Below are 12,704 nucleotides of genomic sequence, written 5' to 3' on the forward strand. Positions count from 1 at the left end.
TGATTTCCAAAGAGGCTACAATGATTCCTCCAAGTGCGTGTTCTAACCCAGATCCATGAGCCAATAATCTATGGGATTGTTGGGCTGCGAACACTGTTTCAGTAAGGCTATGCCTGAGCCCTCAGTTCCATCACAATGAAGTGACCTGTTATGGCCTCACCCAGTGTGGCATTGGAGGTTTCATAAGGAGATCTTTTTGTGGAACTCTGAGCTATGTAACGTCATCCTGGTACATGCGACAGATGCAAAGTGTTAAGAATACATTGGAGAAGTGAAATTCAGGCATCAATATGCCATAATTGTGCTGTCAGCCAAGAAAACTATGAACATCAAAGTTCACATCCTTGCATATGCACATTTCAGTGTGGCAAGGTACTTTCCAAATTGCTCTCTTCTGGTGATGGAATTGCTGAAGAAATTATCAAACCAGGTGAGTGTTAGTGCCTGTAAAGCCTTACAGATCTGATGCGACTAGGTGAAAGTGAGGACTGCAGATGCTGGAGATCAGAGTCGAGAGTGTGGTGCTGGAAAAGTCAGGCAGCATCCGAGGAGCAGGAGAATCGACGTTTCGGGCAAGAGCCCTTCATCAGGAATGAGGCCCTTATTCTTGATGAAGAGCTCTTGCCCGAAATGTTGATTCTCCTGCTCCTCGGATGCTGCCTGACTTGCTGTGCTTTTCCAGCACCACACTCTCTACTCTGATATGACTGGGTGTCAGCTTGCAAAATATGCAATGGCTAGGATTACTTGAGGCTGTAACATTTAATGTTCGTTGTTGCAAAAAGAGTGAAATCCAATAGGACGTCAGATGGATGGTATTATTGAAACAGTGCATCTGTGATTAATAGAACTGCTGCTGGCAGGGCATCACATACAAAGAATTATATAGTACTACCAAAGAGAGAAACCATAACTTACTCTACCTGCTTTGCATGCGGTGCCAATGTTGTCTGTTTATTGTGCAGTTGAATTTGGAGCAAAGATGGTAAGTTTTGAGATTCACGTTTTCACGAGGGACTTAGAAACTCCACCTGACTTGAATAATGATGGTCCCCTTATTCTTCATGTTCCCTTGTGTATTGCTACCCCATATCCTTGATAGCCTTTCAGCCTCCTTGTTTCCTTTCTACCCTTTGTATTGCAGTTAATGTGCCCCATTAATGACCCCTGTCCAGCCCATGGTTGGTGAATCGTAATGCCCTTTTTGGCCATGCATTGTCTTCATACTCAGGCCAGAGTGCTTGTGAGTTTGAGTACACCCTGCCTGGGGCTTCTTATGTCTGTGAGATCTGACCTTTCTATCTTGAATATGCACTCTTCATTCCCATTGTTTCCTCAGTGAACTGGCATAATGAAGCCCAAATCCAAACAAGTGCTTCCCTGATTGCTCAGGACTTCACAGCATGTCCACTATCAGACCCGTGACCATGAATATCCACCCTCAAATTCTGTCCTTTTCTGTCTAGGTATAATCCAAAAAACGTAAGCTACTGGTTAGAATATAAAATTCAGATCTCTTAAAATATTTGAAAGTAAATACACAATACCTCCAAGAGGGAAACAATTAGTTGCTAGTTTCATCCATGCCTTCCTTTTGCTAACATATGCATCAATACCAGTTTGATATATATGTCAGGGTTGCACCTCTACCTCACAGTGCCAGGGACCCATGTTTGATTCCACCCATGGGTGACTGTCTGTGTGAAGTTGCATGTTCTTCCTATGTCTGTGTGGGTTTCTGTTAGGTGCTCTGTTTCTTCCACAGTCCAAAGATGTGCAGGGCAGGTGGATTGGCCATGCTAGGTGCCCATAGTGTTCAGGGATGTGCAGGCTAGATGGGTTAACCATGGGAAATGCCATGAGGAATGGCCATAATCCATGAATTGAAAACAATCGCTGTCATGCCTAGTAGAGGCTTAGCATCTTTATAATTTTAAACATTGACTCTGTTCAGTTGAGAATTTCCTGCACCTATCTTCTTTTTAAAAACATTAACATTAAAGGACTGGTAAGTTGGCTGTCTGGTCTCAAATTCAAAAAGGGTTTAATAGCCTAAGAGGTGGATTGTCTTATGAGGAAAGATTGAACAGGCTAGGCTTGTATCTGCTTTTGTTTAGAAGAATAAAGGGAAGCCTAACTGAAGCATAGAAGATCCTGAGGGGATCTGACAGGTAAATTTGGGAAGGATGTTCCCTCTTGCATGCGAATCTAGAATAATGGGTCGTGGTTTAAAAATAAGGGGTTAGCCATTTAAGTTAGAGTTGGTGAGAAATGTTTTCTTACAAAGAGTTGTGAGCCTTTGTAAGTCTCGTGTTCATAGGATGGTGGAGGCCTTTGAACATTTTTGAAGGTAGTGATGGGTAGAATATTAGTAAGCAGGGGATGAAAGGCTATCAGTGATATGCTGGAATATAGAGTGGGATTACAATCAGATCATACATGATGTTACTGAATGACTGAGTAGACATGAGAGGGAGGCAAACAATGGCCTAGTGATATTATTAATCCAGAAACTCAGCTCGTGATCTTGGGACTAGGGTTTGAATCCTGCCATGGCAGATGGTGGAATTTGAATTTAATAAAGTCAAAGACACACTCTGGAATTAATAATCTATTGATGGCCATGAAACCTTTGTTGGGGAAAACTCATTTTTTTAAGGTGACTGTGGGGTAGCAGTGCAACATGCAAGCTGCTCATGCCAGGAGGTCCCCTACTCTGTCAGCTTTACGATTTTATGCTTTCTATGCTTTCTTTTAATGTTTCCATTTATTATTTTGATAAAGTCAATGTAAGGTGTCTTCTCCCAGCCAAGGCCCAGTGACAAGGTGGCTTCCAGCGGCCAGGAATGGCTATACAAGCCTGGTGGTCTTGCTCAGGAGGGGCAGTCTCAGCTTGCAGTGGCTTTCTTGTCCCAGAGGGATTCCATTTTGGCATAGAGGTCACATCTTTGCTTGAGAGGCGGCTGCCAGGTATTCCAGTGGCCCAGCGTGGAGGTCTAGTCCCTCCGGGGAAGTTCTCGTCTTGTTGTTACAGTCACAGCCCAGTGTTCCAGCATACCCCAAAACCAGGAGTCCTTAATTGAACTCTGATGAACTTTTTTTTTCTTATTTATGACTTCTGTCATTATGTTAGGCGCTATGGTATGGTAACTTAAAAATCTTTTCACTGTATTTGATTTGTAAAAATACATGTGACAATAAGTTGCTATTCTATTCTATTCTAAACAAACATCCTTCAGGAAAGCAAATCTGCTATCCTCAATTGGTCTGGCCTGTATCTGATTTCACACCCAAAGCAACGTGGTTGGATCTTAACTGCTCTCTGAAATGTCTGAGCAAGCCACAGAATTCAAAGGTAACTAGGGACATGAAATAAATGTTCGCCAGCCAGTCATGTCCAAATCACACAAGTGAATAATGTTAACTCATATGTTAGTGTGTAACTTCATTGCCTTAAAATGGAGGCTGCATCATCATAAGATCTCCAAGCCTGTTCCTCTTCAAATCCACTAATGCAGTAAAATAAATTACTGGAGAAACTCAGCAGCTCTGTGGAGAGAAAACAGAGTTAATGCTTCGAGTCGAGTGACTCTTCTTCAGAATCTTCCAGACCCTTCTCATCACACATGCCGCCTGACCTGCTGAGTTTCTCCAGCAATTTCTGCTTTTATTTGTTTCAGATCTCCAGCACCCACAGTTTTATTTCCATCTGTACAGAAGACTGACTTCCCAGGAAAGCGATGAGAAACAACTACAGAGAATACTGGAGAAACCCATCGGGGCTGTCAGCATCTGTGGAGAGAGAAACAGAGTTAACATTTCGAGTCTGGTGACCCTTTTTCAGAATTGAGAAGCAACTACTTTTGTGATGTGTTGAAAATCCACCTGTTTAAGGGAATCCTGGTAGGCCTTTGATATATAATTTTGGTTACTAAATTCACCTAACTATATTCCAGACCAACACCGAGATGGATCAAGCACATGCCCTCCGTTATACTGTATATATTTGTGTAAAAGTCAAATATTTTAGGGCTAAATTTATTGGGTCGACTATTATACGGATACTACTTTTGAGGGGCTGAAATTCATGCTACAGTCCAAAATACTGTATCATTAGCAGAAGCCTAATTGATCTCTAAACGAATAAAGAAACAAGCACAATGAATTACAGTCATTACTGGATAAAGACAAGAAAAACAAAAAAATGAAGTAGTAATATTTATAGGTACAAAAAGTGTGAGGTAGAACTATAATATGACTTCAAATCACAATTACATGGTACATCTTAAACATGCAAATACATTCATGTTTCCAATGTATGAAAACTTCCTTCTGCTGATTATAAACTGATGAAACTGTAATGCCTTCTAGTTCAGCAGCAGCTTTTGTGCAATCTTAGTTCTCTGCTGAAGTATTAAAAATTCAGTTCCTTATCATAACATTAGTTTACAGGATAATACCTTGACTCACAAATTTTGATCAGTTATCTATGAAGAACTAGGATTAACTTTTACACGAGATATATGGAAAATTCCAGATTTGTTGGCCAAAAGTAGGGGGTTGACTAGTACATGAGATTGATTTTTACTTGAGTATATAAGGTATTTTATTTAATTTGATTTATTATTGTCACATGTATCTAGGTACAGTGAAAGGTTTAGTTTGCGTGTAGTACAGATAGATCATGGGAAGTTAGGACACTCTGAAAGCTTAGTTCATTTATCAGACCCTTCCAGTATCTCAAATATATGTAAACATAGTCTTGTACAGTGAGAAATGCTTTCATTATTTGTTGAACAGAGTCAAACTCCAATATTTCTGTTTCTTCATGTGCTACTGTACAGAATCGAATTGCTTAAGTGACTATGTATGCATATAACAAAACTTTTATGATTAAGGTATATTTAAAAAATAAAAATGAATTAGTATTACCAATATTCATGAAAAGAGGACTCAGTGGTCAAACTCATGGATGTGACCATGGAAGTGCTGAATTTGCATTGAAATGTTACAGCAACCAATTGAGGTCTATTCAGAGCTATTCTGTTTAAGGGGAAACCTACCCCAAGCTTGTCAGCGTTTTCAAAGATACTAGCTGCAGGCAAACTTAGTTCATGGCTGGAGATGCAGAGAGTCCACTCAGAAACAGAGTACGGGCCTGGTAATGGGAATCATTGGAAAATGTGTAGCGGTTCCTTTATTAAAAATGTACCTTTTTTGAAACTCATTCATGAGATGTGAGCATGGCGTCACAGAGCCATAGAGCTGTACTACAAGGGAACAGACCCTTTGGAATAACCGTCCATGCTGATCAGATATCTGAAATTAATCTAGTCCCTTTTACCAGCATTTGGCCCACATTCCTCTAAACCCTTCCTATTCATATACCCATGCTGTAATTATACCAGTCTTCACCACATCCTGTGGCAGTTCATTCCATACATGCACTACCACTACATGAAAAAAATTTCCCCTTTAGATCATTTTAAATCTTTCCCCTCTCACTTCAACCTATGCCTTCTCATTTTGGACTCCCCTAACCTGGGGAAAAGACCTTGTCTGTTTACCTTACGCACATCCCTTGTGATTTTATAAACTTCTAAATGTCACCCCGCAGACTCTAATACTCCAAGGAAAATAGCCCCTTTCTATTCAGCCTCTCCCTGTAGCTCAAACCCTCCAGCCCTGGCAACAATCTTGTAAATTTTTTTTCAACTCTTTCAAGTTTCCCAACATCCTTCCTATAGCAGGGAGATGAGAATTGCATGAAGTATTCCAAACTCCTGTACAGTTGCAACATGACCTCCCAACTCCACTCCTTGGTCCATCACCCTATCTGATCAAGATGCTGTTGTACTTTTAGGTAACTTTCTTTGCTGTCCACAGCGCCATCAATTTTGGTGTCAAATTTATTAACCATATGTCCTATGTTCACATCCAAATCATTTATATAAATGATAAAAAGCAGTTTATCCATCATCGATCCTTGTAGCACACAACTGGTCACACCAGGCTTCCAGTCCGAAAAGCAACCTTTCACTACCATCCTCTATCTCCTACTTTGAGCCAGTTCTGTATCCAAATGACTAGTTCTCCCTGAATTCCATCTTGCAAACTTGCTACCATGCAGAACCTTGTTAAATGCCTTACTGAAGTCCATATATAGCACATCAATCACTCTGCCTATATCAGTTCTCCTCGTTACTACTTCAAAAAACTCACTCAAGTTCATGAGACATGATTTCCCACACATGAAGCAATGTTGACTATGCCTAATCAACCTTTGCCTTTCTGAATGTATTAAATCCTGTCCCTCAGGATTCCTTCCAACAACTTGCCCACCTCTGATGTTAGGTTCACCAGTCCATAGTTCCCTGTCTTTTTCTTACCACCTTTCTTTAATAGTGCCTCCAGATTAGCCAACCTTCAATCTTCTGGCACCTCACCTCTGGCTATCGATGATACAAATATCTCTGTAAGGGACCAGCAATCACTTCCCTAGCTTCCCACAAAGTTCTAGGATACACCTGGTTAGGTCCCGGGGATTCAATCACCTTTACGCATTTTTAGATGTCCAGCATCTCCTCCTCTGTGTATAGATATTGCTGGCCAGACCAGCATTTATTGCTCATTCCTAATTGCCTAGAGGGCAGTTAATAGTCAGCCATATTACTGTGGGTATAGAATCGCATGCAGGCTAAACTGGTTAAGAATGACACATTTCTTTCCTTAAAAGGCATTAGTGAACTCGAAGGATTTTTCCTGACAGTCAGCAATGGTTTCATCAGCAGTAGACTGTCCAAATTTTCTTAAAATTCCAGGTTTTTATTGAATTCAAATACCACCATCTGTCAGATTGAGATTTGGACCTGAGTCCCCTGGATGTTACCTCTGAATTAGTAGTTTTGTGATAATACCACTAAGCCATTGCTTTCCCCCACAGTGAAAGCAAGTTACAGGGCTGCATGCACTTCAACAGCCCAGTAAGGTCTGCTCCCACTTGACGTTCAGCCATGGCCATTTGCTTGAAGCACTCACAGTGTTCCCTGGCCAAGATCTCTGTCTCGGGCTTGCACATACCATAGGTGTGACATTGACAGAGTACGGAGCTGAATAACAACAGGTCAGTCTCCTTGCCTGTTTAGTGCTTCGCTCCATGACATGCGGTTTGGCTCTTCCTTGATGCTAACATGTAACGCCAGCCAAGGAGGCTGATAGTAACTGGGTGCTAACGACCTTGCATGATAAGGAAATGTGACATCACAACATCACATCACTTCCTTTTAGTTCAGCACTGAAATCAGTGAGTGTGAAGTAGAGGTTGGCCTCCAAGTAAGTACAAAATGAGTGAGTGTTAACATGAAAAATAAAATGCATCTAGTGCAGATGCATGAGATGATTGTATGTTCCTGTGCAAAAGGCCAGCTGGAAGAACTGCACCAACGTACACACCACTGAGCTTCAAGGGAAAATCTTATCAAGCTGAGGTGCTGTATGCACTGATCTGAGAGTGTGGATGGTCATGTAGTAAGGTTGGTGTTTGCTAATGCTGAGATGCATGGACAAAGAGGTTGGTGGTCATGGTGGTCATGGTGAGTTGAGGCTTTAGTGAGATCCAAATGCATAGAAATAAAGTAGTTGTTATTCAATGATGAGATTCTGAAAGCACTATTTAAGACATGAGGAGAAATGAGGTCAAGAACCAGATTTCTTCATCCACATTACATTTTCTCATTTTCCTTACGATTACTTGAACAAGGAGGGGGAAATTTCCATATGCATCTTTTTTTGAGCTTTCTACACCTCTCTTATTCTTTGGCTCAAGCCAGGTTCGATTGTTACTTGCAAACAAAGGCAAACAAAACCTTGAGGCCCTTCTGGGAGTCCAATGGATTAATAGGTTCAGCCAGAACTGTCAAGCAATGTTGGAAGTTAATTGTGTCCAGTACACACAAAGCTATGTGCAACAACACAAAAAAAAACTGTGTGGGAATTTTTCTCAAAAGATCTAACATCATAATGGATTAACTTCACTGCAGGACATTGTGTGGGAAGTAAAATATTATTAGATGCAAGTAGTTGTAAAATCTTCCATAATTTTTAAAAAGCTTCTCTAATAAAAACAAATCAAACTCAGAAGATAAGCTGGTCTTTTCTCAATGTAAAATCCTTAGGAATTGAAAAGAAGAAGCATTTTTTGTCTGATCAACTTTGAAGGAATGCATTTCATGCTCTCATCAAGGTAAGCAGCAATCTCAATTAAAAATAAACAAATGTTTCAAAAACGTTTTTGCATTTTTACAAATGCATTCTTCTTTAGAATTAAGTCACATAAGTAAACTTTAAAATTTGAAATTATCAAGCTGTATATATGTATGAGCCTTTTTTAAACACAGAATAAAAGTCACTGGCATACACATCTTAATATTATAACTAAGATTTTATTGTGACCAACAGAGGAACTTTTAGTTTTACCAGTTAATAAGTTAGTTAAATGGAAAACTCCCAGTTTAATTTTCAATTTATGTTTATCCAAAATTTAGTAAAAGCCTCAGCAGCAAGAGTATTTTGAATAATTTCAGTTTGGTTTCTGCCAAATATCTCAGGATTTCAGAGTAAAGTTTAAAAGGGCAATATTAACTTTAGGCAGCATCCAGGGAACAGGAGAATCGACGTTTCTCCTGTTCCCTGGATGCTGCCTGACCTGCTGCGCTTTTCCAGCAACACATTTCCAGCTCTGATCTCCAGCATCTGCAGACCTCACTTTCTCCTCAATATTAACTTTAAGCAATTATATATGCTGTTATTAATACTGTTTCAAACAAAGGAATTACACAGTCACATAGATACATAAACACTTTAGACAAGTTTCTGCTTTCAATGTTAAGAACCAGGTGACAAGTTAATGAAGATCTTATTTTCTGCATGTATACACTAAATACTAACAAGCCTCCTTACAGGTTTTCGAAGTTATCTCTTTTCAGTCATTTTCTCTCAAAATTGTTTTTCACTTAAACCTTTTTAAATGTCAGCAATTAAATAAACATCAAACATAAGAAAATACTTGAATACAGACAGGAAAGAGTTAACAAATTTGCTTTACAAAAGGAAAAGCCTTGGTATAGAAGACAGAGCAAAGTAGTCTGTCTGTGTGCTACTTGCAGGACAACAGAAGCATCAGAACGTGAATTGGATTGCTCTGGCCCTAAGTATCTTTGCCTGAGAAAATCCTTGTAGGTAAGCCAACATAGTGTGGCGTTCTTTACTGGACCCAAGCTATTCTAAAATGTATGTCTTGGTATGGGCTATAATTTTCTCTTCTTTTTAACGTTATGAATTGAATGTATTTTATCTAATCTTTAGTGCTTGCCAGTTCTAAGAATTTATGGATGTGTTTCCAACTAGAATCAACCTAATTTCAAAAATTTGTTTTTACCTCTTAGTTTTGGTTTGAACAAAACATGATCATAAAGGGTAATACCAGAAAGCTTCAGCTACTCAATTCAAAAATGTCTATTTCATGAGAAAGAATTAGTGTAGGAATTTATTAGCGAATTGGTTAAGTAAAAATAATAATCATGTGTCTATACAAATAAAACTCAATTTTAATCCATGTACTATCTGCCTGTGATGAACATCCCTTATCTTCTTTCTGCACAGAAATAACTTCATAGCAGAAACGAATCACACTGCTCAACACATGTAGCTGGCATGTCTGACGTTCCCTTACACCTGCAACAATAAAGCTAACTCTATTCTAATTCTAATCCTAATATGCAACCCCATTCTCTCAGCATATTTTCTGTTTAACCACCAGGCCACACAGCTTCCCTGTCCCAAGGTACATCCCATCTAAACACTCTTGAAGTGGAGCCATCCTGTCTCCAGTGCCCACTGGAGATCCATAGCTTGTCACTGTCCAGTGAGGGAATATCCATTCAGGCAAGCAAACAGATAAATTAAAATGTAAATATGAGCTTTTCATTACAGAAAGGGCAAAAGAACAGAAATGAAGCTATTAGAAGCTGAATGCCACCCTCACAATGCCAACCAGGTTTCAGCATCATGACCAAAAACATGTTACAGTCAACCGTTGTGGCTGCATCCAGCTCTCTTTCTCTGATTGGAACCCGATGTCAGTAAGGTTCTGTCTGGTCTGTTTGCATCTGGCTCTTTTATGGATAACATTGGCTTCTTCCACCACTATGTCCTTATCTTCCTCTTTGGAACAGAGCTCCTATTCCCCTAGTTCCCCTGCTCCCAGCACCTCAGCTGGCTGCCTGCTTGAATTGTGCAGGGTACAGCACACCAGGATGATGTATAGCACTCTGTCCAGAATATAGTTGAAGGTCATCCCAGTCCAGTCATCGCAGAACACTGGTCCAATGGTAGTGGCAAATCATTGATATTTGCTTACAAAATCAGTTGTGGGCAGCACGGTAGCACAGTGGTTAGCACTGTTGCCTCACAGCGCCAGAAACCCGGGTTCAATTCCCGCCTCAAGTGACTGATTGTGTGGAGTTTGCACGTTCTCCCCGTGTCTGCGTGGGTTTCCTCCGGGTGCTCTGGTTTCCTCCCACAGTCCAAAGATGTGCAGGTCAGGTGAATTGGCCATGCTAAATTGCCCGTGGTGTTAGGTAAGGGGTAAATGTAGGGGTATGGGTGGATTGCGCTTCGGTTGGTCGGTGTTGACCTTTTTGGGCCAAAGGGCCTGTTTCCACACTGTAATATAATCTAATCTAATCTAAACAGAACCACGACTTCAAGAGACCCATATTGTTCTCGAACATGGCCTGTGTTAAGACATGGGTGGTAGTACATCTGTGCTTTGCACCAATCAGGCCCTTGTACAATGGTGCCATAAGCCATGGTCACAATGGAGTAGTCTTTGTGCCTCAGTAACCAGCCTTACTCAGATCCTGAACCCTCAAACATACTGGGTACATGAGAGTGCTCCAGGATGTAGGAATCGTGGCAGCTGCCATGGCAGTGGGCACACACTTCTAGGATGTATGATCATAGATCTCCTGAACATGAATTAAATGGAACCCCTTCCTGTTCATGAATTCCCTCTCAGTGCAATGTGTGTGGAATTGACAGCACCATGCACCTTATGGAACTCAGCTCTACGTTGGAATTCTGTTTCCCTGGGAAAGCGCAAATGTTGTCTTGGGAGATTGAAACAAATCTGTGAGACATTACCACAGCATGTATATGGCTGGTTCAGTTCAATTTCTGGTCAATGATCACCTCCCTAGGATGTTGAATTTAACAATGGTGTTTTTATTGATTCTCAAAGACAGTGATTGGATTATTTGTTGTTGGAGATGGCCATTGTCTGGACATGGCTGATGAGAATGTTGCTTATCATATGTAGTAGTGCTCCTAATCAAATATGCAACTGTTAAAAATGATGTTTGATCAGGATGTAGACTCTGTTTGGGTGCAGATGAGGAATATTAGGGAAATAAATCAATAATGAAAGTGGCCTATAGAAGCTAAATATTGGCTAATGTTACAGAAAGGAGCAGACAAGAAATTAAATGGAATGTGTTTGTGATAACACAATGGCAGTAATGAAGGTTTTTGTCTACATTTAAAGTGAAACAGCCTGACTGGTAATAATATATTTAATAAACAGTCAAATGCTTTCAAAATAGTTTCTCAGTTCTTTACATTTTGGAACCAACCAGAGAGCAGAGATTTGTAAAGATTTAATATTATGTAATGTAATAGGATGGCCACAGAGAGACGGCATCTCTAGGTACAACAACCACAGTATGATTTAATTTTACAAAAGATTTGTAAGGGAGAATAGTCAGCCTAGAAACAGTATTTCAAAGTTGAGTAAAGAAAGATAACTATATGCAATTGAAAACTGACTTAACTGAAGTGAACTGGGTTATTTGGATAGGGGTTACATCAGTGAAGAAGCAGAGGGAAGATATTTTAAAGGCATATTTCAGAACATGGGGAAAAAGAGTATTCATAATGTAGTTAACTAAAGAAGGATATTAAGGAAATCATCAAAATTAAGGAAAAAGTATATAAGTCTGTGGAAAAATAAATGGCTGAATCTGTATCCAAAGAAAGGCTGAGAATGATTAAAAGATTATTCAGGTGAAATAAATTAAGACATGAGAGGAGGCTAGAAATGTAAAACCAGATAGCAAGAATTTCTATGTGTATCTACAATGGAAAAGATTAAGTAAGTGTTGAACCTCAAGAAGGTGAGAATGGGGAGTTAGTAAATAAAATATAGATGGCAGGTCTAATGAATAGACAGGAGAAAGTGAGGACTGCAGATGCTGGCGATCAGAGCTGAAAATGTGTTGCTGAAAAAGCGCAGCAGGTCAGGCAGCATCCAAGGAGCAGGAGAATCAACGTTTCGGGCATGAGCCCTTCTTCAGGAATGGTACTGGTTGGTACAGCAGGAAAGGAAGAAGCGGAGGGCTTTGAGTCCTTCATGATGGGGGATGGATGTCCATGGTGAAGATAAGGCGTTGGGGCCGGGGAAGCGAAAATCATGAAGGAGGTGGAGGGCATGGGTGGTGTCCCGAATGTAGGTGGGGAGTTCTTGAACTAAGAGAACAGGACCGTGTTGAGGTATGCAGAGATGAGTTCGGTGGGGCAGGAGCCGGCTGAGACAATGGGTCGGCCGGGGAAGTCAGGTTTGTGGATTTTGGGCAGGAGGTAGAAACGGG

At 40.4% G+C, this 12,704-nt stretch overlaps 1 protein-coding gene across 3 annotated transcripts in view; it reads left to right on the top strand.

Annotated features, from left to right (window-relative positions):
• The first annotated feature begins 3,716 nt into the window (after positions 1-3,716).
• The window catches only part of LOC122557082 (sodium- and chloride-dependent neutral and basic amino acid transporter B(0+)-like), a 61,818-nt gene continuing 52,830 nt past the window's right edge, over positions 3,717-12,704 (top strand). The window contains exon 1 of one of the 3 annotated variants that reach the window (XM_043704374.1): positions 3,717-3,903. The gene's annotated coding sequence lies outside the window, so the exon portion shown is untranslated. Of the gene's footprint in view, positions 3,904-8,174; positions 8,243-8,806; positions 9,238-12,704 lie in introns of those variants that run through there. The other 2 variants (XM_043704372.1, XM_043704373.1) reach the window with 2 other exon arrangements.

The sequence above is a fragment of the Chiloscyllium plagiosum genome, chromosome 15, assembly GCF_004010195.1.
Source record: "Chiloscyllium plagiosum isolate BGI_BamShark_2017 chromosome 15, ASM401019v2, whole genome shotgun sequence".
Classification (NCBI taxonomy): Eukaryota; Metazoa; Chordata; class Chondrichthyes; order Orectolobiformes; family Hemiscylliidae; genus Chiloscyllium; species Chiloscyllium plagiosum.